The sequence below is a fragment of the Bos indicus x Bos taurus genome, chromosome 6, assembly GCF_003369695.1.
Source record: "Bos indicus x Bos taurus breed Angus x Brahman F1 hybrid chromosome 6, Bos_hybrid_MaternalHap_v2.0, whole genome shotgun sequence".
Classification (NCBI taxonomy): Eukaryota; Metazoa; Chordata; class Mammalia; order Artiodactyla; family Bovidae; genus Bos; species Bos indicus x Bos taurus.
In genome coordinates, this window is record NC_040081.1 from 97,532,971 (window position 1) to 97,550,722 (window position 17,752).

The 17,752-nt window shown below is 42.6% G+C and overlaps 1 protein-coding gene and 1 long non-coding RNA gene across 2 annotated transcripts in view; both read right to left on the minus strand.

Moving 5' to 3' along the window:
• LOC113894462 (placenta-specific gene 8 protein-like) overlaps positions 1–3,992 on the minus strand; it is a 30,803-nt gene extending 26,811 nt beyond the window's left edge. The window contains exon 1 of the mRNA XM_027544916.1: positions 3,889–3,992. The gene's annotated coding sequence lies outside the window, so the exon portion shown is untranslated. The remainder of the gene's footprint in view (positions 1–3,888) is intronic.
• Positions 3,993–8,915: 4,923 nt separating this feature from the next.
• On the minus strand, positions 8,916–16,781 carry LOC113894465. Its single transcript, XR_003511596.1, has 3 exons — positions 15,541–16,781; positions 15,388–15,458; positions 8,916–9,123 (listed from the first exon to the last, which is right to left on the minus strand). It is a non-coding gene; the product is annotated as an uncharacterized LOC113894465 (long non-coding RNA).
• Positions 16,782–17,752: the final 971 nt, after the last annotated feature.

A 17,752-nucleotide genomic window follows, 5' to 3' on the forward strand; every position in this document is an offset into this window, starting at 1 on the left:
TCAAACCTGTACCCTGGCAGTGAAAGCACGGAGTCTTAACCACTGGACTGCCAGGGAAGTCCAAAGATGAACTACTGTTGACATCTGTGATGTATGTCCTTCCATTTAATCCAATAAAAATTTGGTTTGTGTGTGTAGGAACACATTTTAATGAGTTTACTCCCAAATGTGGCAGTAAAACACTTTTCCTACAGGGAAAAGAAGGCTGTTTTCTTTTTTGTTATAACTGGGGAGTGAGCATTTATCTCTTTTAGAATTGGGATCCAATCATTGGGCTCTAGCTCAGAATTATTATCTAATTAGTTAAAACTTCTACCGTGACTCTTGAGTTGGTGTAAAGGAACAGAAAGAGTCTTTCCAAGAAAGAGTTTGAGTTCTTCCAGCTCATCCCCCAATTTATTTCTGTCTGCAGAATAAAAGGCTGAAATATTATTGGTTGAGTGAATGGATCCTTGAGTTAGAAGTTTTAAGTCATATACAGCTATGAAAACTCTCATCTAAAATCAGATTCCTCCCTTAGGCAATTATTTTCCCAGACTCATGTCTTGCCTTTATTCTATCTGCTGTCTCTTCACCTCTTTCTTGGAAATCTTTGTCTCCAATAGGAACTCAGCAGGGGAGAATCCCAGAAAGAGAAGAGGGGATCACCAGCTCCTGGACTTGCAGAGGGCTTATCTCCACCCATGTTTGGAATATCTATTATCTGGTCTTATCAGCATAGCAAACTTGTAACTGTCTCAGAATTAATATCTTGGCTAGAAGAACCAGAAGACCTAAGAAGTACAGGACTGTAATTTAAAACTTGCTGCAACTTAAATTAGAACTGGAATCATCTGTCCTTTGAGTCACATGGGTTGAAGATCATTTACAGCTAATAGCTCCATTCACTTCAGCACAAACATCTTGAAGGGACTTAGCTGATTTTTTAAAGTCTGTTTTGGTCAACAGTCAACTTTACTAGGAGAAGGCAATGGCACCCCACTCCAGTACTTTTGCCTGGAAAATCTCATGGACAGAGGAGCCTGGTAGGCTGCAGTCCATGGGGTTGCTAGAGTCAGACACGATTGAGCGACTTCACTTTCACTTTTCACTTTCATGCATTGGAGAAGGAAATGGCAACCCACTCCAGTGTTCTTGCCTGAAGAATCCCAGGGACGGGTAAGCCTGGTGGGCTGCCGTCTATGGGGTCGCACAGAGTCAGACACGACTGAAGTGTCTTAGCAGCAGCAGCAACTTTGCTAAATAATTTTAGATTTTGTGCTATTAGCAAGGGATGGGGTTGTGGGGGGAGGCAGCAGGAAGAGCCCTCCACCCCACTCAATGCCCACAAATTGCATTGGTGATGGAAGAAAAGAGGGTTAAGATAGTGCTGGTCATTAGCCATAAAATCAAGGGTCAAAAGTTACAGAATGGTGAATTTGGGTGGTGTCCGTAACCCAAGAGCTTCCCTGGTGGCTCAGTGGTAAAGAATCTACCTGCCAATGCAGGGGACACAGGTTCGATCCCTGGGTTGGGAAGATCCCCTAGAGAAGGAAATGGCAACCCATTCCAGTATTCTTGCCTGGAAAATCCTATGGACAGAGGAGCCTGATGGGCTGCAATGGGTTTACCAAAGAGTTGGACATGACTTAGCAGCTAAACAACAGCAGCAACAGCTGTAATCCAAAACTTGAGCAAGTCCTATCCAATACTTTCTAAGACAATAACTAAAACCATTTCTGAGTGCTCTAGTCAATATAAATGGATCTCAAAACTTCAGTGAAAATACTATTAGCTGGTGGCCGCGGAACACTTAAATGTTGACAAACTTAACTTGGGAAAAAAAGCAGGAACCAATACACTTAATTATCAAACTTTTGTTCTCCTAAAAGCCTCTGGATGTCTTCTTCCAGAAAATGATCTATGCACTAGGAGGGGCAGCCGTTAAACGGACCCACACATTTATCTGCACACACACATTTATCTTTGTTCTCACCTCCCTACACAATCTATGCACTAAGAGGGGCAGACGTTAAAAACGCACAGGCACATTTATCTCCATTCTCACTGCCTCCCACCCCATCCCCATTAAACCCAAATGAGTTTATAAGTAGCGTTAAGTGCCAATTCCTCAATAAAACTGATGGCTGAACAATGATGCTTGTTCAGTACTCTTGGCTTCCTCTGCATTTTGCTAATACATGGAAGTGCACTGGGGTGGGTCTTCCGATGGATTGCTTTGGATGGCCTCGAAAGAGCTAAACTAAGCATATCCTCAGGGCTGCAATAAAGTGAAATAAAATAAAGGAAAAATATTTATTCTCCTTCCTCAAATAAAGGTAATCTTTGACGGAAATAATCAAATTACACTGGACTTCTTTACATATGGAGGAATGTAGATAGCATACCACACGTTTTTCAGTGTGTTTAAGACCTTGTCACTGACTCAGTGGACAGGAATCTGAGCGAATTCCGGGAGTGATGAAGGACATGGAAGCCTTCAGTTCAGGTGTGCTGCGGTCCATGGGGTCACAGAGTGGGACATGACTGAGTGTCTGAACAACAACAAAAGGCCTCTCGGAGGGCTTCCCTGGTGGCTCAGACAGTAAAGAATCTGCCCACAATGCAGGAGAACTGGGCTCAATCCCCGGGTGGGGAAGATCCCCTGGAGAAGGGAATGGCAACCCACTCCTATATTCTTGCCTGGAGAATTCTATCGTCAGAGGAGCCTGGCAGGCTATAGTCCATGAGATCGCAAACAGTCAGACACGACTGTGTGACTCACACACCCACACTAGGCCTCTCAAGGCTTCCCAGGTGGCTCAAGTGGTAAAGAATCTGCCTGCGAATGTGGGAGAAGCAGGAGATGCTGTTTCGGTCCCTGGGTTGGGAAGATGCCCTGAAAAAGGAAATGGCAACCTGCTCCAGTGTTCTTGCCTGGAGAATTCCATGGACAGAGGAGCCTGGCGGGCTGTTGTCCATGGGGTTGCAAAGAGTCAGACACGACTGTGTGGTTGAGTGTGAGCGTCTGACCTGATGTTTTAAGATCAGCTGTTTTCAGGTCCCTTGCCTCTACTGGAGTTTGAGCTCTATGGATTCTGGCCACTCATCTTTTTATCCTAACACGATGCCTGAAACAGAGTAGAGGCTCAATGAACAAATGTACGAATACAGAAACAGTAAGTCTCATGTGCACAATTTCAAAGTCTCGAGACCAGACATCCATCTAGATGTCATGCATTTTATCGACCATCTTTAAGAAATAAAAAAGAAAAAAAAAAAACTTTTCTCCCTGACCCCTTTCTTTAAATCATACACGTGAGAAGAATTAATCATTCCCTCAACAGTGAAAATACTAAGATTTGCCTTGGTAATATTGCCCATAATAACAACAATGCAAATCAGGAAAGGTGACAAATGGCCAGACTGTGATGATCTCAAAAATGTGTTTTTGTTATACAAAAACAGAGAGAATTAACTTCAGACAGTAAAGTAATAATAAACTGCAAAATCTAGCAATGGTAATTTCCACAGCAAGTCTTGAAACTAATTACAAAATAACAAAGTTTCTAGAAGGAATTTAGAATAATCTGCTTAAACAACCCATCTTAATTTCTTCTTTATAACTAAGAATATTTTTTCACTTAAAAAATGTCTCTTCATCTTTAAGAGACAGTCTATATACACGATCTTATGAATCGCCCCATCAAATTTAATTTAAAAGACAATTACATGTTGCAGACATGTGGCTTTTAACAAAAATTCACTTATTATTCAATTCTACCTTATATTAGTTATATGATAAGAATTTACTGGCTCAATAATTTATTAAAATAATTTTCTTTTGAAAGAGGATGAAAGAGAAAGACAAGAAGTTTGCAACATTAAAGTTATTGCAAAAATACTCACCACACACAGGCTGACTGCAGAGGACAGCAGCTCAGATCAGCAGGAAAAACCTCTGGAACACCGCACTTTTGTTCTGTAGCCCAGGGCTGTCATCAGTTAAGGCGGGGTTGGGTGGGAAGGAGGTGTGGAAAGTTAGGAGGTGGGACTGGAGGAAAGCAAGCAAGCCTGTCTTTACTGCTTGGAGTGGGTTGGGGTGGTCAGTGTTTCTCCATTTAAGAAAGTGGACACTCTGTTTCATCTGATTACATTTATTTTATGCGACATTTGCCTGATAATACTGCTTCCTTAGACAGCAAGATTTATCTATGATTGGGCAACAACACGTCTTATGAAGGTCCAAGTTTTATTTATTTAGGATTTCTAGAATTCATCTATTTCCTAAGGCATTTAAGGATCTTGACATGTTTAAAAGTGAGAATTGAGCAGCTGGCCTTATGATTCAAAAATGCTAAAGACATATTAGATTTCCTTTTTGTCAGATTGTTTTCTAAGCTAAAGCGCTGGATGGCCAATGAGAGACAAGAGAAGCTATTGAAGGTTAGGGGTGCAGAGAAGGACAGTGGCAATTTTGGAGTCACCCGTCTGGTGCTGGTGTGGAGCCTGGATTCCAGAAGGCAAGACTGTCGTCATGGAGATCACTGCAGGGACAATTTCATAGAAAGAGAAGGTGCAGGGTTTCCCTGGTGGCTCAGTAGTAAAGACTCTGCCTGCAAAGCAGGAGACTTGGGTTCCATCCCTGGGTCAGGAAGATCCCCTGGTGGAGGAGATGGCAACCCACTCCATCATTCTTGCCTGGAAAATCCCAGGGACAGAGGAGCCTGGTGGGCTATAGTCCACGGGGTCACAGAGACCCCATACCTCATACATACCACTGAGTAGAAAACCCAGGTATCGGCATAATCGATATGACCTTATTGTAGAAGACTGGAGTGTGAGCTGAAACCATAGCACTCAGCCAGAATGGGCGGTGATATCGTTCCCGTCCTAGGAGAGTGTATGACCTGGGAAGTGAGACACGCCGTGTGGCCCATATAGAAAATATCCTTCCCTGGCGGCTCAGTGGTAAGGAATCTGCCTGCCAGTGCAGGAGGCACAGGTCCCACCCCTGGGTGAGGAAGACCCCGTGGAGAAGGAAATGGCAACCCACTCCAGTATTAAAAAAGAAAGAAAGAAAGAAAATATCCTTTTGCTGTTCCTTCAGTTCAGTTCAGTTCAGATGATCAGTCATGTCCGACTCTTTGGGACCCCATGGAAGCACACCAGGCTTCCCTGTCCTTCACTATCTCTCAGAGTTTGCTCAAACTCATATCCATTGAGTCGGTGATGCCATCCAACCATCTCGTCCTCCACCACCCCCTTCTCCTCCTGCCTTCAATCTTTCCCAGCATCAGGGTCTTTCCCAATGAGTTGACTTTTCGCATCAGGTGGCCTAAGTAGTAGAATTTCAGCTTCAGCATCACTCCTTCCAATGAATATTCAGGGTTGACTTCCTTTAGAATTGACTGGTTTGATCTCCTTGCTGTCCAAGGGACTCCCAAGAGTCAAAGCAAGAGGTCATCAAGTTCTAGGCTACTTATTCTGTGGATCTTGGGCAAATCTCTTCACAAAAAAGGCTGTAATGCATTAAATCTCTAGCATGTGCTTAAAGCACAAAATCATTTCAACTAATGTCATATATCTTCATCATTTGACATTCATAGCAACTGTCATTGTTACTACTACTACTAATAATAAGGAAACTGAGTCCAGAGAAGTTGAATAGTTTCCAAGGGCCCTACAGCAGCTAATCTGAAAGGGTGGAATGTGAATCCAGGCTTATCTGACATAAAAGTCTGTATTTTTCCACTATGACTCTTAACTATAAGAGTCTTATAACTATAAAACAGTGGTGAAAACATCCACATTTCAGGACCCTGGTGAGGATTAAATAAGATAATATGGGAGAGCCTGGATACATGGACAATATGCAATAGAGTCGCGTTTCCCTCCCCTCTCACCCCTACCCTTTCCCAGGATGAAGCCCTTTTTTTAAGGTTCTTTCAAAGCCATCTGTGTACCCCTCTCCTCCACAGTAGGACATCTCACCTGCCCCACTCTCCAGCTGGACACTGAGCCTTTGAAGGACAGGGGGAGGCCTCTGTCACTGGCATGAGTGAAATTCAGGGGCCCGTGGGGTCACATTAAAATGTCTTTAGAGTTATGGTCCGAGCCAGCCACAGGTGTCACAGTAGTAAAGAATCCACCTGCCAATTCAGGAGACGTGGTTTCAATCCCTGGGTCAGGAAGATCCCCTGGTGGAGGAGATGGCAACCCACTCCATCATTCTTGCCTGGAAAATCCCAGGGACAGAGGAGCCTGGTGGGCTATAGTCCACGGGGTCACAGAGTTGGACATGACTGAGCACTCACTCACTCATTCGCTGAGCCAGTCACACAGAAACAGGAAAAGAATCACCCAGGGATTAATTGAATTCCATCAAATGGGGAAGGATCCAGGATTTGGGAACTTCATGCGTTCTGCCCATTTATACCAATTGAACATTTTAAAAAGGGACCCACCAAGTCATCTGTGATTGAGTTAAATCAGGCCCCCCAGGTTCTATATTCTAGTCTCTGATTCTTTTATTCATTCATTCACCAAACATATACATATATACTAAGTCCTTGCTATACAACAGGACTGTGTGATGTACCAGCGATATAAGAGCAACAAACAGGTTTCCTGCTCTCAAGATGCCCATTTGGTTTTATCCTAGTAAAGGAGAAAGAGGAAAGAAAAAACATGCAAACACAAACAAACCCCAAGTCAACATCCAAGTGAATAAAACTGTTGTGTATTGTTCTAAAGGGTTGCAAAGACAGTCATCAGGGGGCTGTGGTTCTGAAAGAGGGAGTCGGGGAAGCCAGGACCTACCTCAGACAGGATGGGCAGGGGAGGCCTCCCTGGAGCAGACACCCGAGGAGGATCGGGAGGTGGCTGTGTGGATGGGTGGGAGGAGCATTCCCAGAGAGGGCAAAAGTCCCGGCATGAGCTCGGTGGATTTGAGGAAGTGAAAGGAGCATCTGTAGAAGTAGGAAGTGTTCAGATGGTCTATGTGAGGAGTCCTGGAATGGCAGCAGAGAGAGGTTTATAGGACTATTCAGGAAAGGCTCCACAGAGACTTCTGTGGTGGTCCAGTGGTTGAGATGCCGAGTTCCCACTGCAGGGGGTGTGGGTTCGATCCCTGGTCAGGGATCCTATGTGCTGTGTGGCCAAACATTTAAAAAATTAAAAACAAAAACAACAGAAAAGACTCCTTAAAGAACTATATATATATTAAAATTTGTGTATTTATTTATGGCTGTGCTGGATCTTCATTACTGTGTAGGCTTTCTATAGTTTCAGCAAGCGGGGGCTACTCCCGAGCTGTGGTGCACGGGCTTCTCATTGCAGTGGCTTCTCTTGTTGCACATCATGGGATCTAGGGTGCTTGGGCTTCAGTATTTGCAATGTACAGGCTTAGATGACCTGCAGCATGCGGAATCTTCCCGGACCAGGACTTGAACCCATGTCCCCTGCATTGACAGAAAGCTTCTTAAGCACTGGACAACCAGGGAAGTCCAAGAACTATATTTTCAAGGAGACAGACTTGTGAAAGATGTGTGTGTGTGTGTGTGTGTGTGTGTGTGTGTATGTGTGTGTGTGAACTCCTGCTGAGAAAATCACCAGGCCTTTTTTTTTTTTTGTCTTTCTTTGATCAAAAGATGTGGCGTGGCCACAACCTGGCTGGTGTTGCTCTTTTCTTTGCAAACAGGTTCCACAAGCTCTGGGGCTGAGAATGTGGAGATTTAGTGGTTGATGACAAATTCTCTGAGAAAAGTGATCAGGTTGGGTATTGACTAGATTGCTTTGGAGAGTCATTGCCATTTTCAAAAAGGACTAAGTAGCCACTGGCCTGTGTCATATGGGCACTGCCTGGGGTGGAGTTCTATAACTATTGCTTCTGGGGTTACTCACTGAGTAAATGTTTATCAAGACAGTAAATGCTTATCCATGATAGTGGTGCCCAGTACGGCTTCTGGAGTTAGAATCACTGCTGGCTCACTGTGTGACCTTGGTCTAGTTAGTCACCATCTCTGCTTCAAATTCTTCAAATTCTTCATAGGGTTACTGTTGGGATTAAATAGTGAACGTGTCCTAGTAGTTTGAGCTTCCCTGGTGGCTCAGTGGTAAAGAATCCGCCTGCCAATGCAGGAGACTTGGGTTTGATCCAAGTCAGATCCCTGGAGAAGGAAATGGCAACCCACGCCAGTATTCTTGCTGGGAAATCCTATGGACAGAGGAGCCTGGTAGGCTACAGTCTGAAGAGTCACAAGGGTCAGACTTGACTTTGTGACTAAAGTCATGTAGTCATACCACCACTACCTAGCAGTCTATAAATATGTCTATAAGTATTCAGCAAACACTGCTTTTTTCCTCCCTTCTCCCTTGAATTAAGGAAGTGGGGAAAAGGAATCATAACGAAAAGAAATTTAAGAAGTAGAATCCGCAGACTTGCTATATGGAATATGGTCAGTGAGACAGCAAAATTGAAATGGATCTCAAGTTTCTATCCTGGGACACTGCTTGGCAGTTGTATCGTTTAAGACTCTTTCTGACTGCAATCACAGAATATTAACTGTAAATATTAAGTGTTAGTCATGGGCTTCTCTCATAGCTCAGTTGGTAAAGAATCTGCTTGCAATGCCGGAGACCCAGGGTCGATTTCTGGGTTAGGAAGATCCCCTGGAGAAGGAAATTGCAACCCACTCCAGTATTTTTGCCTGGAGAATCCCATGGACAGAGGAGCCTGGCAGACTACAGTTCATGGAGTCACAAAAGTCAGACATGAGGTGGATTCTTTACTGTCTGAGCCACCAGGGAGGCCAAGAATCCTGGAGTGGGTAGCCTGTCCCTTCTCCAGGGGATCTTCCTGATCCTGGGATTGAACTGGGGTCTCCTGAATTGCAGGTGGATTCTTTATGCCCGAGCTACCAGAGAAGATCATATTAAGCAAAAAAGGAAATTTATTGCCTCATATCTGAAAAATCTTGGGTGCAACCAATTTTGGGACCAACTTGCTCCAGGTCCAACCATGTAACCAAGGCCCAGTGGTCTTGGTTCTGCTCTGCTTCATGCCAACTTCATTCCTTCTCAAACTTCATGTGGAGGTACAGGGGCCACCAACAGGTCCAGACTTGTCCTCTCAGATCGTCTCTAATAAATAGGTAAATAATAACAGTAGTTAACACCCACATTTGCTTACACCAAAAACAGCAGGGCAACTACTCTTTTTACATATATTGACACTTGTAATTTTCACAAGAATGATGTAAGTAGGAAAAACTCTCTAGAAACCAAGGAAAAATAATCCACTTTTATTGAGATTAATAGGACCCTGAAAACAGTATTAAAAGGAACATTTAGAGCTCTAAAATGCCTTCATAATTTAAAAGTAAAACCAAAAAAAAAAAAAAAGAAACTAAATATTCATCTTAAAAAAGTTAGAAAAAGAAAACACGAAATTGAAATCAATCGACAAAGGTAAAAGTTGAAATTAATGATATAGAAAAAATAATATATTAAAATAGTATTAGTAAGAAGGACAAATTAGAATCTGCTGGAAATAACTCCAAAAGTTAGTGAATAGACTAGTAAACTATATATAAAACAGACAGAAAATGCGCAAAGTTGACGAGGTCAAAAAAGAGAAGGAAATAAAAGAAGTTAGGAATGAGAGAAAAAGTCATGACCATAGGTATGTGAGAAATTCAAAAATTTGAGAGACTCATTATAGGCAACTCTATAGCAATGATTATGAAAGCCTACAGAAATGTGTGATTTCCTGGCAAAACACAAGCTATTAAAACAGACCCAAGAAGACGGAAAAAACAAAACAGAACAACAATAATGTGCTTGGAGGTCAATACTGAAAAGATTCTAGGGCCCGATGGCCTCAGAGTTGGGCTTTAATCTATCTCTAAATGTCTGACAATTCCAGTGCTAAGTAATTTAGACCCTTGCTCCTCAAAGTGTGTTCCTGGACTGGTAGTATTAGTATCACCTGGGAGCTGGTTAGAAATGGAAATTCAGCCACTCCTCCAAGCCATAGAAAAGTCTTTTAAAATGATGTTTTGAAGCCACTGTAATTTTAACACCAAAATTTAAGAAAGAAAAAAATGTATAGATTATTTTTAATCACTAATTATAATTATAGATTAATATCACTGATGATTTAGAGAGGAAAATTATAGAAGACTTCTTTGTACATTATATCAAAAGAATAAAAGACAATAAATAAGCAAGGTTTATTCCACAACTGCATGAGTGGGTCAGTCTCTAAGTCCATCACCATAATTTATTACACTGATAAACTAAGAGAAAACATCAGCAGATATTCTAACAGCACTTGCTTAAATTCAACAACCATTCAATCGGAATAAAAATTCTAAGCAGGTAGGTATAAAAGAAAATTATTTAACCAGGCAAAAGACTATTTATTCCAAACCAATGGCAAATATTATCTTAAGAGAATGTGATAAGGTGGATGGATACTAGATAAACATACAGAAACCAAAAGGTCTTTTCTGCTCTAATAAGTTCAGTTCAGTTCAGTCGCTCAATCGTGTCCGACTCTTTGCGACCCCATGAATTGCAGCACGCCAGGCCTCTCTGTCCATCACCAACTCCCAGAGTTTACCCAAACTCATGTCGAGTCAGTGATGCCATCCAGCCATCTCATCCTCTGTCGTCCCCTTCTCCTCCTGCCCCCAATCCCTCCCAGCAACAGGGTCTTTTCCAGTGAGTCAACTCTTCGCATGAGGTGGCCAAAGTATTGGAGTTCTGGCTTCAGCATCAGTCCTTCCAATGAACACCCAGGACTGATCTCCTTTAGGTTTCTGCTCTAATAAGAACCAGCAAAAAGTAAAAATGGGAACATATTTTTTTCCATTTATAATAGTGATGAAAACTATAAACTACTTAGGAATAATTCTAATAAGAAAATAACAGAAAATATAGAGAAAAAAAATCTTACTGTCTTGTTAAAACAGAAAAAAATCTGAATAGCTGGAAAAGATGTTCATGTTTTTGGATGAGAAATCTTATAATAAAGTCAATGCTTTTAAAATTGATTTCATGCAGTTCCATTAGAATGAAAACAAGGTTTTTTTTTTTTTTTTTCTTTCTTAGAATTAGATAAAATGATCATATAGTTCATTGGGAAAGATAAATTGTCCAATATTAGGTTAAGAAAACTATGAAAAAGGGAAATAGTATCTAAAGCTGAAGCTCCAGTACTTTGGCCACCTGATGTGAAGAGCCAACTCATTAGAAAAGACCCTGATGCTAGGAAAGATTGAGGGCAGGGGGAGAAGGCGATTACAAAGAATGAGATGGTTGGATGGCATCACCATCTCAATGGACATGAGTTTGAGGAAATTCCAGGAGACAGTGAAGGACAGGGAAGCCTGGCATGCTGCAGTCCATGGAATTGCAGAGTCAGACACCACTTAGCAACTGAGCAACAACAACAACAGTTTTTGATGTTTTATTTAAGTGACATTTTTGGGGGATGCCCATGTAGAAATATCCAGCTGTTAATGTGAAAAAATGCACTTTTCATTCTCTGGTAGGACCAGAGAAGTGGGTCTGAGAACTTTCTGTTGAGATGTTATGAATGACTGAGTCACCACGGAAGAGAAAATGATATTCCCAGGAGTTATGGTTGGAGACCTGAGGTTAGTCCAGTGGTCACTCCAGTGACCACTTCCAGACCACGTCATTCTGGGTACACCATTCAATGGCTTTAATGAACCTTGTATGTGTCCTCAGTTACACAAAGAGCTATTAATATTAGCGCCTGCCCTCCACTCCACAGAACATAAGCGTGATGTCTGAGTGGTTGTGGTTGTGGTTGTAAACCAGCAAGCACTATGCAAGTTAAGGACATGGGTGAAGATGGTGCTGCCTGAGACTGAGCACTGGGGTTCTGGCCTCACCCTTTCACCTGGTCCACAGATACCTACCCATCCTTCAGATCTCAGACCCAGTTGCCTTCCCTGATCTCCCCTTGGCCCAGTGCCCCCATCATGAACTGCTATTGCAAGTCCACCTTTGTTCCTGTGTTGATTTGATCCACACCTGTCTCTCTGGTCTCAGGGGCACCCCCAAGGGAGCAGGCTCCACATCCATTTGCTCCCTCTTGGGAGAACATTGCAGCCCCTCTGGAAATATTCACTGAGTGAATAGAGGAGAAAACCAAGTGACAAAGGTAACAGGAAGGATAGAGCCAGAGAAGGAGGAGGAAATGCCCTCCAAAAAAAAAAAAAAACCCACAGCTGGAGACAAGCTGTAGAGAACATTTTTGTAAAGGAGGCAGGGCAATGATGCCCTATGCTTTAAGAAGCAAAACTGAGAAAGGAATGCGAGAAAGCCCTGGATTAACTGTAAATTGCTCTCATTACAGTGTGGCTGCCACGGAAACAATTGTGTAAATATGAAAAGTGGCAAAGCTTATGGATGAAAGTCTTTGGATTTCTAAAGAAGGGAAATGTAAACACTGAAACTTTTCCTATTTCTGTTAGCTCTAGGTAACCTTGCTCTGTGAAGCAAGAAGACAAAAGGCATGCAAATTCAGCAGACTAACTTGAATGGAGATGTTGAATGATAACGGTGGAAAAACCAGGTGTGTGTATTCTACCCCACAGGTCTGTAGTTGTTGCTAGACAAGTTTCCAGTTAACCAACTTTTGTTCAAAACCCAAACACTATTAATTCTGTGTGGCACACTTCAAAGCTGTTAAGAGAGTAGATCTTATATGTTTTCAGCACAGAAAAGAAGCTGTAATTGTGTGACTTGATGGAAGTGTTAGTGGCAATCTTTGCCGATAGGTAAGTGTATCAACTCAACAGTTTGCACACCTTACACTCACTCAATGTTATATGTCAGTGATATGTGAATAAGGCTGGGGGAAATCCCATAAGTGTTGTTGAAGGAGGAAACAGACAGACTCCATCTTGGGCTGGACTGTGGACTTTGAGCTATATGCCCAGTATCTATGGAAACAACATACCAATTGGAAAACCAGATCCCCCGGATGTAGGAGCCTCAGGACCTGTACCTAGACTCTCCTTTACCTAAAAGAATATGCTAATTATCTCTGTAACAGAACAAAGTCGTAAATCCCATTATGCTTATGGGGTATGACCACAGGCCTATTGATAAATGTCCACTGTTTAATTATCTAGGCTTGTGACACATGAATCATGGGTTAACTTTGATCGTATCTCTCTTTTACCGTGTCCAGACTAGTTTCAAGGAATTTGGGGAGATGGGTTTGAGCACAAACACTTAGGGTATATAAGGTTTTCACAAAAACTGGTTGGGGTCCTTGGTTAAGAGGAGCCTCTGCCTTGGGCCCACCAGTGTAATAAACTGCATCCACTATCTGCATTGTTCTTCTGAGTGAGTTTGTTTCCCGGAACGCGTGGCTACAACATTATAGCTAATTTGGGTCCATGTATTTTGTGCATCTAATAACTTTCACACACTGTTTTATAGTGTGGACACTAATTTTTCTAAGCTCCATTTTTGTCTGGGAATGTGAAATATTTGGATGATATTTTATTCCTGTTTGACCCTACAGATCGATGTTTCTCTGTAGCTATAAAAATTCCAGAGGTGATAATAACACCTAAGCTTTAAATACAATGTGTCATAAAATGCAGTATCTTTATACCTTGGAGGTCTCCCCCTTTTACTGAATGTTTGGTGGAGACTTTCAATGATTACATTTTTAAACATTGTGGTAAAAAATATGCATAACATAAAACGTACTGACTGTCATGGTCCGGGCGTGGGTTGGAATAGAATTTCGACATGAGACAGAATGAGAGGGAAATAAAGTTTATTAGAGTGGGAGACGCTGTTACAACAGCAGGCCAGCTCAAGGGAGAACCGACGTTGAACAGGGGTCCTTAGTGAACCCTTAGTGAACACAGTCCACTTTTACAGCCATGGTACAAGGAGTGGGATAGGGGTCTTGTGGGTCATTTGCTGATTGGATGAGGCATGTATACTGGTAGGGGGAAGAGTAAAGCAAATACCTTCTCCCTATGGGGTTGCAGGGGAGACAGGTTATACTGCTCAGGAGGACCTGAAATCCATTAATAGTAACAACATGGGGGAGGGAAGGATGATAAGGGTCTGGTTTTTCCATTCCTGCATTCCAAGATCCTCCTGGGTTTTATCTACTCTTTTGTCCTTGGGTCACCACTGCTACTGCTAAGTCACTTCAGTCGTGTCCGACTCTGTGCAACCCCAGAGACGGCAGCCCACCAGGCTCCCCCGTCCCTGGGATTCTCCAGGCAAGAACACTGGAGTGGGTTGCCATTTCCTTCTCCAATGCATGAAAGTGAAAAGTGAAAGTGAACACTGATCACCTATTTTTAAGTGCACAATTCAGTAAAACTAAATATACTCACATTTTTGTTCCACCAATCTCCAGAATTTTTCATCTTGCAAAACTGAAACTCTACATTCATGAAACAAAAACTCCCTATTTCCTTCCCCATCCCACCCCTGGCAACCACTCTGATGGTAACTTTTATTTTGGGGTCAGTTTCCTGGAAGTTCTGCCTGGGTGGGTGTCCTTATGACATCCCTGGGAAGCCAGAATTGGTAGGTACCCATAGAAATTAGTGTGTCATTTGATTAATCCGGAGGATTAGTGATTAGGTACTATGCCAAGAGGAAACAAAATTCAGGGGTGGATTCATAGACACTAAAGTCCATGTGGGATCTTAGTTCCCTGACCAGGGATCAAACCCAAGTCCTCTGCATTGGGAGGCAGACTCTCAAGCACTGGGCTACCAGGGAAGTCTCTGTAATTTTTAAGCCACTCATTTTCTACAGTCTTTTATAGCATCCACACTGATATACTCACCACTTAACTAAATTCGGCTGATGTACTTGGAATGTCTACTAAGTATTTACAAGTCCATCATCATATTAACTCCTTAGAAATGCCCCAGAGGAGGATGTTATTATTACCATCTTTATTTTGCAGATGAAAAAATGAAGTTCAGAAAGCCTGGGTGAATTTTCCAGAGTCAAAAAACTAGAAAAGGTAGAGTCAAGATGGACTCAGTTGCTCTGAATAAAGGCCGGGCTCTCTTGATTTCCGAATATGTTAACAGCTAGAAAGTGGACAGTCAATTGGTCGTGCATCTGTGCTCAGTCAATCAGTTGTGTCTAACTTTTTTGCAGCCCAATGGACTGTAGCCTGCCAGACTCCTCTGTCCGTGGGACTTTTCAGGCAAGAAAACTGGAGTGGGTTGCCATTACCTCCTCCAGGGGATCTTCTCTGACCCAGGGATTGAACCTGCATCTCCTGAATTGGCAGGCAGATTCTTGATCGTGGAGCCACCCGGGAAGCCCCACTAGATTGGTCATCAACACACATATTTGTTGAGCACTTACTTTGCCAGGCATCCAGGATCCTGTAGTAAATGAGATCCAAGTAAACCAGCCCTCTGTTAGCCGAAGTTGCACTGCAAGAAGACAGAAAATCACAGAAGATCACAAATGCATTGCAAAAGGGGGCTTTGGGAAAGTAAAACACAGGAATCCCACCTGCGCTGGGGCGAGGTAGAGGGTGGAAGAATCATGGTAGGAAGGGAATCACAAACAAGTGTTTTCCTTCTGAAAACAAAGCTTCAGGACCCAGTCCTTAATTGCTATTGCCTACGCAGCCAAACACATTCATGCCTGTTTTGCCTTGTGGGATGATTCAGTTACTGCACAGGTGGGTTCAATTGAATTGTGGGTAGAAAGTTCAACCCCACCCAGACCAGTGAAGCTGGTGTGGGTTCTCACATCCTGTGAAATACACACTCTATGAAAAATTTTGTTTAAATACACTATTTTGGAGCAAAAATTAAAATTAGATCCTGGGTGAGGAAGTAGCACCTGGCCCATCACCTACTCTACTTTAAGCAAGGGAGGAGCCTCTCTTCTTTGTGGGGATGAAAAGTGTTGTTTGACTTGATACAAATTTTGAAAACCAGACTGCTGTGTTGCTCTTTTCCCCAGAGTTGACACAATCATGGAAAAAGTTGACAGGAAAGTGCTTTCAAGACACAATTGCAAAAATTAACAGTAACATTTGAAAGAACTCACTTCTGCTTAAAAGAAAAAAAAGAACATGTTTCTTCAGTTACTTGCATTCTTGTTGTAATTAACATTCACTTTAACACACTGTATGAACTCAACCTTTGTCATTGGATGTTGCAGAGCTCTGAATACACTAGACTCAACAAACTGAGTGGATCATTGCGTTGGTCCCTGGGTTGTAAAGATGCACCAAAGACTTTATTCTTGCTGCTCTTCTACAGATTATAGTCTAAGACTACAGGAATCTTGCTTTCCGGACTTTCTGGACCTATCCCAATTTCAGATTATTCAGTTCCTGGTCAAACCACAGCTCCTTGGAGACAAGGGACTCCCTTGTCTTATCTGTTATTGTATATCTGTTTCCAATAGAGTGTTTGCATATTGCACAAGATCAATGGATTACTTGTGCAGGAAAGGAAATATTTTCCTCTACCCTTCTAGGTTCTTGTGGCTGGTCTGTTAATGAAATTGGCATAAGATAATTAACAGGAGAAAAACACAGCTAGTTATGTTTGTACAGGAGCCCCACGAAGACAATGAGATCCAAGGACAAGTTAGGTAATTATGGCCAGGGAATGGGATGGCCCTGGGACTTCAAAAAGAGGTGGTGATTTATGGAATGATAAGAAAAGCAGACTAAAAAGCCTATTGATGAAAGTGAAAGTGGAGAGTGAAAAAGTTGGCTTAAAGCTCAACATTCAGAAAATGAAGATCATGGCATCCGGTCCCATCACTTCATGGGAAATAGATGGGGAAACAGTGGAAACAGTGTCAGACTTTATTTTTTTGGGCTCCACAATCACTGCAGATGGTGACTGCAGCCATGAAATTAAAAGACACTTACTCCTTGGAAGGAAAGTTATGACCAACCTAGATAGCATATTCAAAAGCAGAGACATTACTTTGCCAACAAAGGTCCCTCTAGTCAAGGCTATGGTTTTTCCTGTGGTCATGTATGGATATGAGAGTTGGACTGTGAAGAAGGCTGAGCGCCGAAGAATTGATGCTTTTGAACTGTGGTGTTGGAGAAGACTCTTGAGAGTCCCTTGGACTGCGAGGAGATCCAACCAGTCCATTCTGAAGGAGATCAGCCCTGGGATTTCTTTGGAAGGAATGATGCTAAGGCTGAAACTCCAGTACTTTGGCCACCTCATGCAAAGAGTTGACTCATTGGAAAAGACTCTGATGCTGGGAGGGATTGGGGGCAGGAGGAGAAGGGGACAACAGAAGATGAGATGGCTGGATGGCATCATTGACTTGATGGATGTGAGTCTGAGTGAACTCCAGGAGCTGGTGATGGACAGGGAGGCCTGGTGTGCTGCGATTCATGGGGTGGCAAAGAGTTGGACACAACTGAGTGACTGAACTGAACTGAAGAAAAGCAGATATTCTTGTTATTAGGTGTCTGTCCCGCCATGCAGTTCAGATAAGAATTATCTCTTGGGCTTCCTGGTGGCTTGGTGGTAAAGAATCCACCTGCCAATGCAGGAGACGTGACTTTGATCCCTGGGTCAGGAAGATCTCCTGGAGAAGAAAATGGCAACCCACTCCAGTATTCTTGCTTGGGAAATCCCATGGACAGAGGAAGCTACAGTCCATCTGGTCACAAAAGAGTCGGACATGACTTTACAACTGAACAACAAAAATTCTGAACACAGAAAACAAAGCTGGG